Source organism: Macaca nemestrina, chromosome 16, assembly GCF_043159975.1.
Source record: "Macaca nemestrina isolate mMacNem1 chromosome 16, mMacNem.hap1, whole genome shotgun sequence".
Classification (NCBI taxonomy): Eukaryota; Metazoa; Chordata; class Mammalia; order Primates; family Cercopithecidae; genus Macaca; species Macaca nemestrina.
The window spans coordinates 27,635,471-27,651,510 of record NC_092140.1 but is presented as its reverse complement, the minus strand read 5'-3'; the positions used below and the strand labels follow the sequence as shown (position 1 = coordinate 27,651,510).

General features: G+C 33.1%; 1 long non-coding RNA gene across 1 annotated transcript; it reads right to left on the bottom strand.

Annotated features, from left to right (window-relative positions):
* Window positions 1-11,105: 11,105 nt before the first annotated feature.
* LOC139359081 (uncharacterized) lies at window positions 11,106-13,862 on the bottom strand. Its single transcript, XR_011614701.1, has 3 exons — window positions 13,769-13,862; window positions 11,523-11,629; window positions 11,106-11,244 (listed from the first exon to the last, which is right to left on the bottom strand). It is a non-coding gene; the product is annotated as an uncharacterized lncRNA (long non-coding RNA).
* Between the last annotated feature and the right edge of the window lie 2,178 nt (window positions 13,863-16,040).

Below are 16,040 nucleotides of genomic sequence, written 5' to 3'. Positions count from 1 at the left end.
CTGTTCATATCCTTTGCCCACTTTTTGATGGGGTTGTTTGTTTTTTTCTTGTAAATTTGTTTGAGTTCTTTGTAGGTTCTGGATATTAGCCCTTTGTCTGATGAGTAGATTGCAAAAATTTTCTCCCATTTTGTAGGTTGCCTGTTCACTCTGATGGTAGTTTCTTTTGCTGTGCAGAAGCTCTTTAGTTTAATTAGATCCCATTTGTCAATTTTGGCTTTTGTTGCCATGGCTTTTGGTGTTTTAGACATGAAGTCCTTGCCCATGCCTATGTCCTGAATGGTATTACCTAGGTTTTCTTCTAGGGTTTTGCCCATGCCTATGTCCTGAATGGTATTACCTAGGTTTTCTTCTAGGGTTTTTATGGTATTAGGTCTAACATTTAAGTCTCTAATCCATCTTGAATTAATTTTCGTATAAGGAGTAAGGAAAGGATCCAGTTTCAGCTTTCTACTTATGGCTAGCCAATTTTTTTCCCAGCACCATTTATTAAATAGGGAATCCTTTCCCCATTTCTTGTTTTTCTGAGGTTTGTCAAAGATCACATGGCTGTAGATGTGTGGTATTATTTCTGAGGACTCTTCTGTTCCATTGGTCTATATCTCTGTTTTGCTACCAGTACCATGCTGTTTTGGTTACTGTAGCCTTGTAGTATAGTTTGAAGTCAGGTAGCGTGATGCCTCCAGCTTTGTTCTTTTGGCTTAGGATTGTCTTGGCAATGTGGGCTCTTTTTTGGTTCCATATGAACTTTAAAGCAGTTTTTTTCCAGTTCTGTGAAGAAACTCATTGGTAGCTTGATGGGGATGGCATTGAATCTATAAATTACCTTGGGCAGTATGGCCATTTTCATGATATTGATTCTTCCTGTCCATGAGCATGGTATGTTCTTCCATTTGTTTGTGTCCTCTTTTATTTCACTGAGCAGTGGTTTGTAGTTCTCCTTGAAGAGGTCCTTTACATCCCTTGTAAGTTGGATTCCTAGGTATTTGATTCTCTTTGAAGCAATTGTGAATGGAAGTTCATTCCTGATTTGGCTCTCTGTTTGTCTGTTACTGGTGTATAAGAATGCTTGTGATTTTTGCACATTAATTTTGTATCCTGAGACTTTGCTGAAGTTGCTTATCAGCTTAAGGAGATTTTGGGCTGAGACAATGGGGTTTTCTAAATATACAATCATGTCATCTGCAAAGAGGGACAATTTGACTTCTTCTTTTCCGAACTGAATACCCTTGATTTCTTTCTCTTGCCTGATTGCCCTAGCCAGAACTTCCAACACCATGTTGAATAGGAGTGGTGAGAGAGGGCATCCCTGTCTTGTGCCAGTTTTCAAAGGGAATTTTTCCAGTTTTTGCCCATTCGGTATGATATTGGCTGTGGCTTTGTCATAAATAGCTCTTATTATTTTGAGATACGTTCCATCAATACCGAATTTATTGAGCGTTTTTAGCATGAAGGGCTTTTGAATTTTGTCAAAGGCCTTTTCTGCATCTATTGAGATAATCATGTGGTTTTTGTCTTTGGTTCTGTTTATATGCTGGATTACGTTTATTGATTTGCATATGTTGAACCAGCCTTGCATCCCAGGGATGAAGCCCACTTGATCATGGTGGATAAGCTTTTTGATTGGTGTGTTTCTAATTGTATTTAATTCAAGAATCAACCTGATTTATTTCTTCAGGCATTGGAAGAAACAAAATAACGTTTCTATTTCCTGCAGCAAATACTGTCACCTCAGTATATTTTGAAGTTCAGTAATGTGATAAATCCAAGGTTTTTCTTTTTACTAAGGATTCCTTTGGCTATTCCAGGTCTTTTTTCCTTTTCATATGAATTCTAGAATAGGGTTTTCTAATTCTGTGAAAAATAACAGTGATAGTTTGATAGAAATAATGTTGATTCTGTAGATTGCTTTGGGTAGTATGGCCATTTTAACTATATTAAATTTCCCAATCTGTGAGCATAAAATATTTTTAAATTTGTTTGCATCATCTCTGATTTCTTTCAGCAGTGTTTTTAGTACATCTCATAGATATCTTTCATCTCCTTGCTTAAATGCATTCCTAGGTATTTAATTTAATTTTTTGGTGTCTATTGTAAATTGAATTGTGTTCTTGATTTCACTCTCAGCCTGAATGTTATTTGTGTATAGAAATGCTTCTGGTTTTTATATGGTGATTTTGTATCCCTAAACTTCAGTAAAAATAATTTGATGCATTTAAGCAATATGTGGTGGGCTATAAGCTGCAACATAAAGTAGTAGTTTAGTGGAGAACACATCTTAAATGAGGTTTTTACATCCTTGGTTCTTTCTTTGCTCTTGGTGCAATACAATTAGAATGGTTCAATGTTAGACATCACACTTAGGACCATGAACTTTCACATATTGGAAGGCAAAGCTGAAAAGATTCACCTCCTCTCACAACAATGAAGCATTATATGAGCAAAATGGCAGACCAAGGTATATTGCCCTTACATAGTGTCACTAACTAACAATTTTTAAATGTACTATTGAACTATCTTCTCTTTCTGTCCTGGCCTTTCCCTTATTTTAACCAATTTGAAGCCAGCTTTCATCAAAACTGAGGAGTGGTTGATAATTCTACCCATGAAATTCAAGATACTGTTTCAAACTCTGGTAAAGAGTATAAAAATATATTTAGATATGCATCAATTTTAAAATATTATTATCCTATCTAGATCTAGCATAATTAAGCATTCTTTTTGTTTAGTAATTGATATGGCTTGGCTGTGTCCCCACTCATATCTCTTCTCGAATTCTCATGTGTTGTGGGAGAGACCCAGTGGGAGGTAATTGAATCATGGGGGCAGTTCTTTCCCATGCTGTTCTCATGATAGTGAATAACTCTCATGAGATCTGATGTTTTTATGAGGGGGAGTTTCCCTTCAGAAGTTCTTTTTTTGCCTGCTGCCATCCATGTAAGATGTGACTTGCTCCTCCTTGTTTTCCATAATTGTGAGATATTTAAATATAGACATTGATTAGAGTTTAGAAATGTTCTATTATCCCTTTCACTTACTAAGATAACGTATCTGAGACGTAGAAAGCTCATAGTGTCCTAGACTGAATAGTAAATTTGCATAAGGGTTTTTGTATATTTACTTTTGTCTAATGTATTGTTTTAAACAATCATTATTTTGTAAAGGGTGATGAAGATTAAATTGATTTTTTTGATATCCAATAATTCATGTACATTTCATCAGATGATAGAAATGTCAAAAAGAATAAAACAAAGTCTGTGACTTTAAAGAAATCATGTTTTAATGACAGAGACAGACATCTCCTAAATAATTACAAGCTGAAAGATCAAGCGTGACCAGTGGCAATAATTTCTCTGAGAGAAAAGGACAAAGTGATTCCACCAAAATATAAGAAGTACCATTCATTGTAATCAAGAATACTGTCACCATTTGCAATTCTTTGCCAAGGGGTATACTACATCTACTCTAATTCACAGCAGGAGTTCCCTAACAAAGTGTGTAAAGCAGCTTTCTCTTGGGTAAAACATTATTTCACAAGTTCTTCAGTTCCAAGAAAGCATGTCTCCACCACATTGATGTTGTATATCTATAGTTTCTTGACTTTTTAATAATTGTCATTCTGACAATTATTAAATTGTCAAATTTAATATTTGGAGGTATTAAAGTACCTCCTTGTGGTTTTGATTTTCATTTCTCTAATAATCAGTGATGTTGAGCTTTTTAACATTTTGTTGGCTCAGGAACATCTTCTCTTAAGAAGTGTCTGTTCATGCCCTTTCACTTTTAAATGAGTATTTTTTGGTAAGTTTGTTTAAGTTTCTTGTAGATTCTGGATATTAAATCTTTTTCAAGTGGATAGATTTCAAGGATTTTCCCTCACTCTGTATGTCACCTGTTCATTCTGATGATAGTTTCTTTTGCTGTGCAGAAGCTCTTTAGTTTAATTAGGCTCCATTTATCAATAAAAAGTGACATTTATTTCTTAAGGAATAAGACGACAAGTCAATACTCAGTTCAATCCCCTACCTTTAAAAAATTCCATTCTTACTGTGGTATATGCCAATATACATGGGCCATTTTAATATTGGATTTCTGCAAGTGATATCATGAAACATCATGGAAATAGTCTCCATCAAAGCTTGACTCCTGTTGGACTTCTTGTACAGATGTCATCTAACTATGTCATTCTACAAGCAGAATGGGTGCTACAGCAATCTCACTTCTTAACCAGGGACATTTTTTTCTTGTAACTTTAATTTTGTCCACCATTTTTCTCATTAGGGACAGTTTCTGCTTCTTAACTAGTCCATTTGCTTAAAAATTGTTATTTCAAAAGCAATAAATAAATAAATAAATAAATAAAAAGGGATTTGGCTTTTCTGACCTTGAGGAAATAAAAATCAACAAGAAGTCTGAAACTGTTCCTGGTTTTATCAGGATTCATCATCTAAGTATAAAAGTGACAAACCATAAAAATAAAATAAAGTGAGTATTTCCCATACAAATTAAAGTTTCTTTCAATTGGTTTCAAAGGACTTGTTCCTCGCCTCATAAAATGCATATTTTCAACCTTGAAATATAAAAATCATTTTTCTTCTTTCTGACAGATAAAGCCATTTTACTTTGTTACAAAGGTTATAGACTACAATAACTGACAATCATAAATATATATGGCAAATGTCCTTGATGTATTATACATATATTAAACCTACTTAAAGATAAGGAAAGTAAAACTTCAGCAAATCATGGTCTGATTTGGCTATGCAGACAATAAAATACTTGAGGTACAGAGTTTACAGAAATATGTTATTATAGAATTTGTAATGGCATAAATTCACTTATATTTGAGTCACAGGTATATGTTTTTTGAGAATCTCATAATATGTATAAGTTCTAACCTACTACCTCACTAAATTATAGAGATTATGATAAAAGACATAAGAACACTAATTATTTAATTTATTAAAATTATTTCAATTTGAAAAATTTAAGCCATAAGCTATTATTTAGCAGTGATGTCACAGTATATCAATTTTTGTAATATCTTTTTGTTATATTTTATTATAAAGATTTTTAAAATAATGCTTAACTGATATTCAAATTGTTAAAGCTTTTTATAAATCCAGTGCAGTTATCTATATTTAATTTAAACTCAGAATTTTAAACTGTACTTTAAACTGTCCTCTAATGTTTGAAGTTTTTAATAATGTATAAGTTTAAAGCATCACTAGGTCTATTTCTACCTGCTTATGTTTTTCATATTTTCTGATTACTATTATAAGGATATGTGTAAATTTGAAAATTAGAAATATCTTTGCCTTCTGCCATTGCCAGGCATTGTCACTGACCCATAATACGACTTTTCTACAATAAACTGTAATATGTCTGCATAGCCCTCACTGGTGTTAATAAAAGGGTAGAATTATTTGTAAGTGATGTGTAGGTTCATGACAAATGATTACTCATATAGTAAGGATAATTTACATCTACAGTTGTGAGGCTTATGTTTCAAAAACTGTATTACATAGGATCTCTGTTCTTTCATATATCTCTTTATCCACTATTCAATAATCTTAGTGTCTTTTTTGGATAATAATAATTCTAACTTTCAAATTTGACATTTAAATTTTAAAACTTTAAGAGATGAGTATAATAAAATTATATTTTTGAGTAATGTTTTATTCCCAGGTTTATTGTTGAAATGTTTCACAGCGAAAATATGATAGAAATTTATAAAGCATATTCCAAAAAACTCCCTAGCCTAATGATTCTTTCAAAGAAATACACAAGGTACCGGACTTAACAATAGTTCAACTAAGAATTTTTTGGTTTTATTATGCGTGTGCTAACGCAATATGCATTCAGCAGAACTCATACTTTGACCACTCATGTAAACATTTGTTTTCCAATTTCAGTAGAGTATTCAATTAATTGTATGAGATATTTAACATCATTATAAAATAACCTTTGTGTGAGGTGGTTTTGTCCAACTATAGGCTAAGGTAAATGTTCTGAGCCTGTTTAAGGTAGACCCGGCAAAGCTATTATTGATATTCAGTGGGTTATGTGCATTAAGTTATTTCAACTTAAAATATTTTCAACTTATGATGGTTTACAGGATTTAACCCCATTGCAAGTCAAGGAGCTCCTTTAGTGATTTTTGTAATGCCTGAGAACCTAGGAATACAGGAGAAACCTGCTACCTTAAACATTTTAAAGTTTCTACTGTATTATTTGTCTATACATTATCTAGTAATATTTCTTCATTCTCTGGTTCAGTCATTTTTTGGCACATGTGCAATGAGTGCCAAAATGTCAGGTGCTCTGTGAGAAAATTACATTCTAATGATGAAAATAAACTTAAGATAACAAACTGATAGTTCCTACTAAGGTTCATACATAAAGATCCATAGAAAAGCATATATTTTAAAACACATTCCAAGATTGAATGTGTTGATGTGACATCATGGAATTATAAGATTAGTTAGCTTACTTCACTTTAGAATTTGTAACATATACCCTAAATATATATTAAAAATTGGAAGGAAGTAAAAAAGACATAGGAACTTGATTAAAAGGTAGGTGTTATGGTTTGAATTGTGTCCCCTCCGAATTTCAGGTGTTGTCAATGTGAAAGTATTAATTTGTGAGAACCTTAAGATATGATTATGTGAAAGGGCATTTCTTTCGTGAAGGGGATCAGGTGCCCTTATAAAAGAGCTTGATAGAGGGAGTTTGCCCTTTTTGCCCTTCCACTTTTATCTGCAGAATCCTGACTAGTACACCATTGTTATACACTTGTTAAACTGCATATAAGATAATATTTTGAAATATATGCAAGGCATTATGAAAAGTATTCCACAATTTATGCTTTAGAAAGTAAATTGATACCAAAATAAAGAGATTTAATAACATGAAACCAATTACTGCAAATCATTTTCTTAACTACGTCTTGTTTTTATTTCCAGTTCCACATTTAAAATATATATATAAATTAAGAACTCTTGAAAGTTTCAAATATACTCTTTAGAAAGTGAATGCCATACATCTTGGCCGAGTAAGATCAGGTGTGATTTACATAAGATGTTCTTTCTGAAGGTCTGCCCGTGTACTGAACGTTTGAAAAATGAGATCTCACCAACTATTATAATAAACAAGGCAATTTATAATGATGCACCTAATTATAATTTCTTTCTCTCTTTTTTCTGTGTTTTCTGCTGTCCTTCAGGACATGATAATTTTTTAAAACATCTCTACTAACTACTTAGTGAGAGAACAATGTGTTAGTTGTTATTTCATGTAAGGTACTTTCCCAAGAAAAAACAAATACCTAGAGTTAAGAAATCTTATTATTTATAATTTAACATTTCGCACTTTGGTTATCTTAAATGTTAATTTCACAAAGAAAAACTTATTTTTTAATATGATAAATAAAATTTCAGATAGGCTTTAATGCAAATGTTGACAGTTTAGTCATCATTAGTAGGTAGACAATTTGTGGGACAATGATAATGATTTACTATATTACCTATTTTAGTTCATAATAGAAAACTTCTATAGGTTTAAAGTTTGTGATAAACTTAGAATAATAAAGAATCTTGCCCTAAATTTGAAGGTTCCAGTTGTTTCCCAGCTTGGGACTTTTCTTCAGGCTGGACCCAAAAGAAATGGGAATATTTGTCCAAATTTGTAATGTGCATTTATCTTTCTTTTAAACATAATTTCCAGAGAGATGCAATTTCTGAACATTAATGTTGATAACTATATACAAAGGTAATAGTTTTTTTTTCAAATGTAACAAGTTTTTCGTGGAATGGCATTACTATTCCTCCAGGAGCATAAGAAAACAGTGTTGGGGTTACTCTTGCATTGAACAATTTAGATATTACAAACATTAGAGAGAATTGTAATGTTTAACTTATCCTACCTTTTGACTATAGCCAAAAATGAAGAATGTCATTAACTCATTTATAATTTATAATAAGGTGTATTATAATTGGTCATGTCATTGTATATGATTTCCACAAAAATTAATAATGTTTATTAATTTTATCATATAGCTCTCTATCACATGTTATACTTTGGACTGTTTGCATTTGAGGAAGAACTAATATAAATAATTAGTGCACCTCTTCTGAAATGGAACAGTTTCCTAAACTCACTATTCCACTCTTTCCAGTCATATTGTTGGACACGTATATAGCTCTAATTATATATATCACAATGTAATGTGCTGAAAACTAATGAGCTAACCATCCACCTCAAGAATCTAGGTAGAATTAGAAAACACATATTAAACTTATTAATAATAAGTTATTATAATACAATAGAAATTAAAATTAGTAAATTATAAAATAGTTCAATGTGAAGAAGAACAAAATGTAATTTGTTCTTTGAAAAGATCAATAAAATTGATAATTCCTTTGTGTTATTAAACTTTTAAAAAGGCATAAATGACAGGTATGAAAAAAGAAGAAATTCCTAAAGATTCTAAAGACATTTAAGATATGGTAAGAGAATAAAAATAACTTTATTCTAAGTAATTTTAAAAACTCAGTTGAAATGGACAAATTCCTGGGGTAAAAAGAAAATGATAAAGAAAGCATACAAATTATGAATAGTCTTGCATATATTTATTATAAATTGAATGTATAACTTTAAAAGTTCATCGAGAAACTCCCAGGCCCAGATAACTTTATCATTGGTTTACTTCAAATATTTTAATAATAAATTACATATATTTAACCTTCTTACAGAGAAAAAAAAGAGACATTTTACAGCTCCTTTGGTGGTGTCAGCATAATTCTGACATCAAAACTTGATAAAGTTACATGAAAGCAAAATTACAGGTCATCACTTTTTTGAACATAGACAAAGTAATTTTAAATGATTATTGGTAGCTGATTTCTGGAATAAAGTAGTCCCTCATTATACAACAATTTTGCTTTTCATGGTTTCAGTTACCTGTGGTCAATTGTGGTCTGAAAATATTAAACAAAACTTCCAGGAAATAACAATCTTAAATTTTAAACCACGCACCATTCTGAGTAGTGTGATAAAAACTTCTGCTGTCCCTCTCCTTCGCTTGGATGGAAATGATCCTTTCTGCCTGCCTTTTAGTTACTTAGGAGCTGTCTCAGTTATCAGATCATGCAGTATCATCTATAGGGTCTGGTGCTATCCACAGTTTCAGGCATCCAGTGGGGACCTGGAACTGTATTCCCTGTGGATAAGGGAGGAGTACTTGGCCTACACAGGATAATTCATTGCAACTAAGATGTGTTTATTTCAGTATGGAATAGCACTTTTACTTAAAAAATGTTTATTCGAGAAAACTGGACTCTACTCGGTGGCTCACGCCTGTAATTCCAGCACTTTGGGAGGCCGAGGCGGGCGGATCGCCTGAGCTCAGGAGTTCGCCACCAGCCTGGGCAGCACAGTGAAACCCCGTCTCCTACTAAAATACAGCAAATTAGCTGGGCGTGGTGGCGGGCACCTGTAGTCCCAGGTACTCGGGAGGCTGAGGCAGGAGAACTGTTTGAACCCGGGAGGCAGAGGTTGCAGTGAGCTGAGATAGCGCCACTGCACTCCGGGCTGGAGACAGAGTGAGACTCCATCTAAAAAAAAAAGTCAATGTCATGAAAGTGTGGAGGGATGGAAATATATGCAATACTCAATGTAAGTTTCAGCAAAGAAAATGTATTCGCAGACTCACAGAGAGAAGCAGAGACAGAGAGACAGAGACAGCAAATGTGGAAAAATCTTCATCTTTGGTAAAATGAGTAAAAGTTACATAGTTGTTTATTGTACTAGTTTTCTGGGTTGTTTTCTCAATGAATAATTTGGAGAAAGGGCAATGTGATTCACCACATCAATAGAAAAAAAGAGAAAATCTTATTTCAATGAATGCAGCTAATATATTTAATGAAATACAGTCAATGTTTACAAGAATTGATAACAATTTTAAAATGTCATAAGAAACTACTTATAGGGAATCACTGTCTTAATCTAATAATAGGTAATATATGCTGCTATGGGTATAAAATTTGGTACAACCATTTTGGAAAGATGATTGTATCTCCTAAAATTAAATATACCCACATTATAAGACTGTAATTATGACCCTGTAATTTTACAAACCCAATAGAATTGAATACCACATATCCCAGGATATACGTATTTTTTCTTAACCTGTGGAATGAAAGAAACAGCACAAAAATACTTTGTTCTATTTTTATAGCTTTCAAATGAGGGAAAATCTAAACTAAGCTGTATGGACTTGTTTTAGGAAGCAGGAAAGCGTAGGAATGGAAAAAGGAAATTCAGGAGACTTTTGGAATGCTGATAGTGTTGTGATTTTTAAATGTTGTGTTGGTTACATATTTGTATTGCCAAATCTCATCAAGCTGTTCTCTTATAATTTGTGCATTTTCTTTTATGTGTGCTATGATTTAACAAAAAAGTTTATAGAAGACAGAATTTCATAACAAGAAGTGATGAAATACAGAATTAATCAAGAAAAATTACCTCAAATCTAATCAGGAGTATAAAAATGAAAACATTTTATATTCAAAGTGGCACCATTGAGGTTCAACATGCAGATATCTTATGCATTATAAGTTGTGATAGAAACTGATACAATTTTTTACAAATATAATTCATCTTGGATTAAATTTAGTTCATATGGTGACACATAATTCTCTTGGTGCCATTTTGCCAGCTGGAAATCTCCATGGCTAAAGGTGCTTCTTCTCAGTCTTCGCTTGGGCCACTGGGCTTGGTTTGCCCACTCAGCAGGCTTCACTTGGCTCACACTACTGCCCCAGATCCTGTGACCATCACAGGTCTGTGTTCAGCTTGTGGCTGGTCTGGGCATGTCTCAACCAGTTTCTCCACTAGGCACCGGCATCTGGATGAGGGGGAATGCAGTGGCAGTGCCCGAAAACTTGAAGATGCCAGCAATCACCTAGTCCCAAGGGGTGCTACAGCTTCTCCCTGAGCCTCCAGGAAGTGTTACAGATCTCATTCATCCTCTCCACCTGCAGCTCCGGTGAATGGGGTCATGTCACAGCTCGTTTGGTTCCTCCATCCATGGCATGGCAAATGGGGTATATGGTGCCCAGCAGTTTTTTTCACTCTTGTAGCTGGGCGAGCAGGAGAATGTGTTACAGCCCTTTTCATACCCACCATTTGGTGAGTTCTGAGTTCTTGTCCCACAACCAGGAGGAATGACCTATGCAGACACTGGAGAGTGACCAAAGCAGAGAGTAATTTTACTTAGTGACAGAAATGCTGTGGATAATGAGAGATGACGTGAAGAGGGTAGTGCTCTGTGTGAGAAGGGGCCCCAAAGCAGGTAGCTGTCTTTGAAGCTGAGTCTGGGGGTTTTATGGGTTCAGAATGGGGGAATGTGTGCTGATTGGACCATGGAAAGGTCTGGAAGAAGCATCATTCCTTTGACTAAAAGGCATTGAGTAAGTTTTCACTCGAGTTGTGGACTGCACCCTTAAGTGGCAGCTCACTTTTCAGGCTTCAGGCTGTCTGGCGGTTGAAGGTTGGGTTTCACTGGGACCTGTCCCTGTCTGCCTAGGAATTTGTCTGTTTCCTTTTGCTATCAATAGCAGGATATCTGTAAGATAATTTACAAGGCAACATTATTTGTAGTAAAATAAATAAATATATACATTAAATAAAAATAACACAGGAAATATGTTATTGAGAAAGGCATACAGTTTGGCATTATATATTAATTTAAATGAACTATGCAAAGATGACTGCATATGAACTACAGTATAACATATTACATATTTATAAAAATGCATTTCCAAAAATTAGTATTATTCATTATGTTAATTATTTCATATTCTTATATGTGCATAAAGGTAGAATTGTAAAACTACATTAAATATAAAGAAAATATACTGTGTGTGGTGGCTCAACCTGTAATCCCAGTGACTCCAGAGGACCCCTTGAGCCCAGGAATTTAGAGTTAGAGTGAGCTATGAACATACCGTTGCACTCAAGCCTGGGTAATATAGAGACCTGTATCTTAAATAAAAGAAAAAATGAAAGAAAGTAATTTCTGAAAAATCAAACTCAGAGGTTGTATTATTTTCTTTATGAACATAAAAGTAAGCTCATAAATTGTAGCTGGGTCTATGTTTCCAGCTGGTGAGGTGAAGGGGTAGCCACTGCACCTTAAACCAGTTGGACCCCAGCTTAGGTAAGTGGCCATGTTCCTGGACCAAACTGAGGGTTGGACTGCTGTTTCTTGTGGCCCAATAACTAGATGCAGATGAAATGGGGGAGGAAGAGAGTTTTTATTTCTGTAACCAGTTACAGGGAGAAGGCCTGGAAATTATCTACAGACCAGCTCAAAATTACAGTTTTCCAGAGTTTATATACCTTCGAAGCTATATGTCTACATGTAAATGTGCATTCATGTAAAGACATAAGTGACTACCTTCTTTTAATTTCTAACTAAGGTCTGAATCTTGAAGACCTTCCTCTGCAGCCTCAATAAATTTACTTAATTTAAATGGGTCCAGATGCTCAGGTGATTACGCTTATCTTGTCTCCTGCTAAATCATGGGAATTTGGGGATTTCCTTCAGGCCTCCAATAAACTTGTTTGTGGAGGCCTGGGGAGTTTCTTCAGACCCCCAGTAAAACTTGTTTATTCATAAATATGTCCTGTTAAGAATTCCTTCATTACTTTGTCATGTTTTAAGGCTCAGGAAAGTCCTAGACAAAACTCTTGGTGGGCTTTTGCTACATTCCAGCCTTTGTATAAGGGCAATGGCTTTTAATATTTTACTTAACCATTGAGTCAGTATTGAAACAGTTGTGATGGAGGCCTGGGTTTGGTGAGCCCTGGCCTGCCACAGTCATGTGGGCTTCTGTGGTGCTCTGAGAAAAGTCTACCCCTCCTCTCCTTCCTGAGGAGAGAAGATGAGCTTCCTCTTCAACAGCAGCTCTTTTAAAACTTTTAAGGAGAGAATATCCCTGAAGCATTTCAACACTATGAACTCTTAAAAATGCAAAAACAACACCAGGAAGTGGAATTTGAGACAAGTTGTGATATTGCCGGAGGGAGAGGGCTTCAGTGAATGGATCACATGCAACAGTGTGGATTTTTTCTACCAGAATACTAAAGAATTATCTTCTGAAGCAAGCTGTCCAGTCATGTCTGCATATCCAAAATATAAATATTATTTGGCAGGTGATATTAATATTAAAAAGTCAATCAAATATACTGTTCTAAAATGCGTGCATTATTTTGATGACTTGGTTCTAAATCAGCCTGATGACACTCATTTTCCTTCTAAGATTACTGTCCCATTTCCCCATATCTCTGCAACAAAGTCTATTTATTCTCAAGTGTTTGTTTAGGGTTTATACCTGTATTTATCAGCAGCACATTGATTCTGTCATGCAAAAGCAGAGGAAGCCCACTTAGACACTTTCTTAAGCACTTAATTTTCTTTGTTTAAGAACTCAATCTGATTGATAAGGATGAGTTGACACCTCTTTAGGAATTAATTGAGAAGCTTGGAACAAAGATAAGCATTTCTACTAGGAAAGAGTTTTCCTCTTGCTTCATCTATGGCTGGAGCTATCTCATTGCTATCTGCTAAACTAGTGACACAAACTGAGAAAACAGGATAAAAAGATACCCAATATCTATATCTACTGATAAAATTGTCCCCGTGGTAGGTAAGCTTAATAGCTTCGGAGTAAGAACTTTAGAGCAAACCAATCTGACTTACTGTGTGTGATTGCTCCTGTGATTGTGGAATTACACTTTATTGTAGTATGTGATGGCTACTCTGTAGTTTATTAGTTTTGTTATTTTCCTTTTGCTGAAAAAAATAATGTTTGGTTGTTTCAGGTGACAGCAAAAGGAGTAGTAAGAATTACTCCTAATAATTTGTTAACATGTTTACAAAACCAATTTCCTAAAAACATAATTAGTCATGCCTTCTTTCACTTCTATTTGGTCAATAGAAAATATACTTTAAAGTTTCTTTAACATTAGAATAACTGTATCACTTTGGAAACTTTTATTTGCAGGTTTATATGCCAATGTTTTTATAGAGTAAGAATACATGTGTGTAATTGTATAAGATATATGATTTTTATTCAGATCATGACATGGTAATTATGAGAGCAACAAAAGTTGTTTCTGATAAGAATTTTTAAAATATTTTAACAGATTTTGGATTTTATTACACCATAAATCTTTCAAAATTGTTAGGAAAATCTATGATTATATATCAGAAATATGCTTTTTTAAGGCTTCTGAGGATGATTTTACAGATTTTTATTTTAAATGCTCTATTCATTATTTTTAATACGTGCAGTTTTGGGTTAAAGAAGTAAAAATGTTAAAACATGAAAAAGGTAGATCTCAAAGCCATGTTTTTATATATGCTATATTTGAGAGGTCTTGAAATTTTGGGTAGGGAAATGAAAAAAAAAAGTTCTTAGTATTTTGATTATTTTGTATTTAAGTTTACTTTAAAAGTTACTTCTACATTTATTTTTATTGTGACTTAATGGTGAGCTTTTTCTGAATAAATATAACAAATAAAATACCAAAAACCGTGAAGCTGAACGAAATTCAAAGTGCACACATATGATATTAGATATAAAAATAAATACGTACTATTTATTAGTATATATTCCTAATTATTAGTAAATCTTATTTTAATTGCTCACTTATAAGATTATAATAAAGAGTACAATTATAATTAATGAGCAAAAAACTTAAATGAATAAAATCTATATTGCATAGAATTTGAAAGCTGTGATGAGCAATTACTATGTATAAAACCTATTGATAAGCTTTCAAATATATCTACATGGTGAACTGAAATCATTAGGCTTTTTAAATAAAATCTTTTGATTCCTGAATTTAATACAAATTCCAGAAGAGGGAGATGTTTACTCTCAAATGAAAAATGTGTTGCTCAATGTGAATAAACTGGTTTCTATAAAACAAAGAAAAAGATTTATATATCATCCTAAAATATATGGAAATCATAGATTCTAACACTATATTGTAGTTAAAATTTCATCTTTATGATGTATTATAGGTACTTTTCCTATTTGTAGGCAAGTTTTATGTCAGTTTCTTAATTAAATTGTTTTCTGAACATTTCTCAATTATTCAAAAATATAAAGATTTTTGTTTTCACAGTCATTTTAAATAGAAATAAATATTTAATATTTGAGAAAATATATTTATCAAGATACGTTTTTCAGCAATTGTGAATAACTTGTTTTGCTAAAATTCTTTAAGAATAATATAGAGGCAATATATCACAATCTGGAAATATTTTAAATTAATCATATATTATTTCTAAACGTGCATTTATGTATTGGTATAGAGACAGCTAGTTTTTCAATCAGTTCTTTTGTGTTTTAAAGAAATAATTATTTAATAAGTAAAGGCAAAACATTTTGTTTATGTTTTATGAAAAAGAAGGAATGACAATAAATAAAATGCAATATAATGGTATTCTTAATTGTGAAGATAATATCACAGCAAGGCACATTTTTTATTTACCCAGCTGACTAGCCTATGAGGCTCAGTGTTGGCAGTCTAGATCTTGCAGGGAGGACAAATATACATAAAACCCTATGTTTGGCTTCTCCTTCTAAAGCTATCTTGATAAGAAATATCTACTTCTGCACTCCTCCTATTTAATTTCTTGTCTCTGATATTAAGTAGAAGGATGTGAAAAGCCAGTGTTAATTTACATGTCACTGGCATTAGTGTAGTCTTTTGCCAAATCTGTGTATTTTCCTGAAGTAATGTGAACATGTACCCTATGTTTTTCACCAGGTCTATTTGAGATTCTCATCATCACTATGAGTAGTAAGTGGGTGCCTAGTTGAAGTGATTTTTATATTGTTTGTATTACCTTTTCCCTCAGCTTCTTATTTAAACAGCTTAGAACTTCAGAAAAATTATGGGCTGAAATATCAATGTCAGAATTGTTGAAAAACATATAAAATATTTTTGTGGAAATATCA